Source organism: Staurois parvus, unplaced genomic scaffold (genome assembly GCF_062004578.1).
Source record: "Staurois parvus isolate SC_StPar_1 unplaced genomic scaffold, SC_StPar_1.0 ptg000024l, whole genome shotgun sequence".
Lineage (NCBI taxonomy): Eukaryota > Metazoa > Chordata > Amphibia > Anura > Ranidae > Staurois > Staurois parvus.
The window spans coordinates 2,110,443-2,115,241 of record NW_028317820.1 but is presented as its reverse complement, the minus strand read 5'-3'; positions in this window follow the sequence as shown (position 1 = coordinate 2,115,241).

Below are 4,799 nucleotides of genomic sequence, written 5' to 3'. Positions count from 1 at the left end.
GGCTTTTTTTCCTCTGTTTTTACCTGCTGATCTGTGGCAGTAACACTACACTGGTATTATACAGGCACCACTCTGGATGAAGGAGCACAGGGGGCACCTATGGACAGCAGCATTGTCAGTCTGGGGGAGGGGATGGTTAGATGGACTAGAATATTTAGTTATTTATTTTTCACAATCAAATGCAGATTTAAATACACTGACAGGAGTCAAACTGGCGGCCCTCCAGCTGTTGCAGAACTACAAGTCCCATGAGGCATTGCAAGGGTGATAGTTACAAGCATGACTCCCACAGGCATGATATGTTTCGTGTACGTTTTGACGTATTTCATATGATGTCTGGTATGTGTTTTTTTTTTTTTTTTTTTTTTTGTATGTCTTGTGTCTTTGTTTCCTTGGGACTTGTAACTGAGTTCTTTACAAAGAGTGGAAGTCTCATAGAGTTAAAGGTGTCAACTCATCAAAACTCCTGATCAAGCTGACAGTCTTTTCAGGACAGACAGGCAATGAATCCTCTAAGTTAGTTAGTCAAACCCCTACATGAATCACACAGCTAAACAAAGAGGACTAAAGCTGGTGTAGCACTACCCCCTTAGGAGTTGCTAGAAGAATTGGGTCCCCCTATAGTCCTGCACAGCCAGGAAGTCTGCATTCTCCACACAAGCTTGCGTCCATCAGTCCTTGAGCGTTGTTTTTGTTATTTTATTGAGGGGATTAGAACTTGGATAGGGTAAGGGGTGTAAAGGATGACCAAGGATACTGATATCTGAGGACAATTTCCTGAACTATTCACAAGCTTCTTTCCTATCGGATGCAACACAGTCTCTGTTGGAGTGCCAGCCATCAGCTCCTAGTTGAACCACCCCAGGTCCTAGATGAACTCCTCTTCAGCCAACAATCTGGAGACTTTTCCTCAGCAGGGGACCTGGCTTCTGTCCCTTTAGATGGTTAAACAGTCACTAGTAGGGTGTTAATCTGGTTTCCCACCAGAGTGCTTGGTCCCCTATCCGCCCAGGGGGTGCAGGTGTACTCACTCAGATCCCCCCCTGTGCCACTTGCAGGTTGGCTGCTGCTACCAGACCTATCAGCTGGGCTGCTTCTTCCCTGCCATAAAGGTGGTCCTTTTTCAGGGGGGCCAGTGAGTTCCAAGCTTTTCTCCCATCTAGCTCCAGACTCGCAGGCAGGCCCCATCCCACAAGGCCACCTGGCAGCCTCCTTCCTCTGCCTCACATCTTCCTCTCCTCTCCTTCTTCCACACATCTCCTGCTACTGAGCAGACTCTAACACTTTTAAAGGAGTCCCAGCCCCTTGCCAACCCTTCTGTTGGGGATTGGCTGAGGTCACTCAAGAGTGCAACCAGCCATTCCTCAGGTCCACCCACTACCTCCAAGGTCCTCCTCTGAAAGCCTCGGAGCAGGAGAAAATTCCAGAGGGGCTGGCCTGCAGAGTCTCTCAGCCCCGACCACAATTTGACCCCTCTGACTATCTCACCTGAGCTGCTAACCAGCTCTTGTCTAACCATTAGGATTGAGCTCCCCGCAGCTAAACTAGGAGGGTGCTACATTGGCTATACAGTAGTAGAATTTCATTTGAAAATTTTCATTTTGATTTGCTTTTTAAAGAGTGAGTGTGGTCAAATTGACACTCATTTTTGACCATACTGATGAGAAAAATTAAAGGAGCTGGATGGAAAATTTTTCTTGAACAAATTTCTAACAGCGAATGTGGTTTTTGCTTGGGAAATTAAATTCATTCCAAAATCGAATGCTTAAAGTAATTACAAATTTTAAGTACTTTTGAACTTCATCAAGTCATCAAATGTACTGAGAATTTTCATCTGAATGTTCTTAAGTATTTTCATACAAATGTTCATTCGAAAATCTTTCAGTGTATGGACAGCTTTACAATGTGATAGCTGAAGTAGGTAGATTAGATATGGACAGTTTTTATGACACACTAGTCCTATCTTGCAAAGATTCAACTCAGAGACAGGCAATAAATAATGTCAGTAAATAATGTATCAATTCTGTTTGGTAGCCTTTATATAATTATCTATGAGTTCCCAGAAAACCCGAAAGAAATGGAACTGCAGCTGCAATCACATTTAAAGGTTTACTAAACCCACAACAGTGCAATCAGTCTGTATATGCAGTAAAGCATGCTTGTTATACTCAATGCGGAACCTAAGGGGTTAATCCTCCGCATTGTGTAAAAAGGCTGTTTGATCCTGTTGTCTCGGATCCTCCCCTTTTTTCTATTGTCCCCAATCTGTCTGCTGATAGAACAGAGCTTTGGGGGAAAGCTGCACATGCTCAGTTTGATGTATATTGTTAGTGTTTTTTTTTTTTTCTCTTGGGAGACTGCATGTGATCAGTACAGGGCCAATCAGCACTGTCCAGACAGAGGTCAGGAATCCTGCAGCCTCCTAGAGTAGAATGAAAACTCCTTCTACAAGCTTTAACCAGTGCTGTGCTGGACACTGATTGAAGTCACAAGACTGCTGTATACTGCTGATGAGAAAAGCAGTTTATATTTACTAAAATAATTACATTTCCATGTTCTGTGTACTGTGGGAGATCAGATATAGTGAAGGCAGGGTCCGGGGAGACCAGATATAGTGTATGCCGGGTCCAGGGAGAGCGGATATAGTAAATGCAGGGTCCAGGAAGACCGGATATAGTGAATGCAGGGTCTGGGGAGAGCGCATATAGTGAATGTAGATTCCTGGGAGACCAGATATAGTGAATGCGGGGTCCAGGGAGACCAGATATAGTGAGTGCAGGGTCCGGGGAGAGCGGATATAGTGAATGCAGGGTCCGGGGAGAGCGGATATAGTGAATGCAGGGTACGGGGAGAGCAGATATAGTGAATGCGGGGTCCGGGGAGACCGGATATAGTGAATGCGGGGTCCGGGGAGACCGGATATAGTGAATGCAGGGTCCGGCGAGATCAGATATAGTGAATGCAGGGTCTGGGGAGACCAGATATAGTTAATACAGGGTCTGGGGAGAGCGGATATAATGAATGCAGGGTCTGGGGAGAGCGGATATAATGAATGCAAGGTCCGGGGTGACCGGATATAGTGAATGCAGGGTCCGGCGAGATCAGATATAGTTAATGCAGGGTCCGGGGAGAGCGGATATAATGAATGCAGGGTCCGGGGAGAGCGGATATAGTGAATGCAGGGTCCGGGGAGAGCGGATATAGTGAATGCAGGGTCCAGGGAGAGCGGATATAGTGAATGCGGGGTCCAGGGAGACCAGATATAGGGAATGCGGGGTCCAGGGACCCCAGATATAGGGAATGCGGGGTCCGGGGAGAGTGGATATAGTGAATACAGGGTCCAGGGAGAGCGGATATAGTGAATGCAGGGTCCTGGGTGTAGAAACACTTTAATGCAGTCTTGTCTAAGAACATTGAGACTCCAGCCTCAAAAGAAGAGGAAGGCCCCACAATGAGAAATATAGGAAATACACAGAGGAGCTACAAAAATATCAGTATAACATTTAGGACACACCAAAAAACAAAAAAGTTAAAATAAATTCTTGTGATATTGGAGGTGTAAACCTAATAGGAACATCTGTGCCCAAAAAAGAAACAATCCCACATAAAACAGGGCAGGAGCAAAGTTTCAAACACGTCCTGCAGATCTCTTCGGTAACAGACATCTTAAATGGATAGTTCACCTTCACCAAAGGGCTGCCTATGCAGGTAAGGGGCTTCTGTGGATAAAAACAAACTGTGTGACTAAAGTTGAATAATTCCCTTGCTATAGGTGTGGGCCATTTATACACCTCATGAAGCCTGACTGGAATACTCCCAGGATGTTGCTTCCCCTAGTGTAACTAGGAGGGTGTAACACTCCTGTTTCTTTTTTTCCTCTTTTTTCTCTCTCTGCTTGCTACCTCTCCATCCTTTCTATGTGCTTCCTCTTCTCCACTTTCTACTGAGCTCCCCCTGCTCTCTTTCCTCCATAATCTCTCCCTGCTCTCTTTCCTCTCTCCTCTCTCCCTGCTCTCTTTCCTCTTTCCTCTCTCCTCTCTCCCTGCTCTCTTTCCTCTTTCCTCTCTCCTCTCTCCCTGCTCTCTTTCCTCTTTCCTCTCTCCTCTCTCCCTGCTCTCTTTCCTCTTTCCTCTCTCCTCTCTCCCTGCTCTCTTTCCTCTCTCCTCTCTCCCTGCTCTCTTTCCTCTCTCCTCTCTCCCTGCTCTCTTTCCTCTCTCCTCTCTCCCTGCTCTCTTTCCTCTCTCCTCTCTCCCTGCTCTCTTTCCTCTCTCCTCTCTCCCTGCTCTCTTTCCTCTCTCCTCTCTCCCTGCTCTCTTTCCTCTCTCCTCTCTCCCTGCTCTCTTTCCTCTCTCCTCTCCCCCTGCTCTCTTTCCTCTCTCCTCTCCCCCTGCTCTCTTTCCTCTCTCCTCTCCCCCTGCTCTCTTTCCTCTCTCCTCTCCCCCTGCTCTCTTTCCTCTCTCCTCTCCCCCTGCTCTCTTTCCTCTCTCCTCTCCCCCTGCTCTCTTTCCTCTCTCCTCTCCCCCTGCTCTCTTTCCTCTCTCCTCTCCCCCTGCTCTCTTTCCTCTCTCCTCTCCCCCTGCTCTCTTTCCTCTCTGCTCTCTTTTCTCTCTCCCTGCTCTCTTTTCTCTCTTTCTTCTCTCTTCTTCCTTTGCTCTCTTTCTTCTCTCTTCTCCCCCTGCTCTCTCTCCTCTCTCCCTGCTCTCTTTCTTATCTCTTCTCACTCTACTCCCTTTCCTCTCTTTCCTCTCTCTTCTCCTCCTTGCTTTCTTTCCTCTTACTCCTCTCCTCTCCCTTCTCTC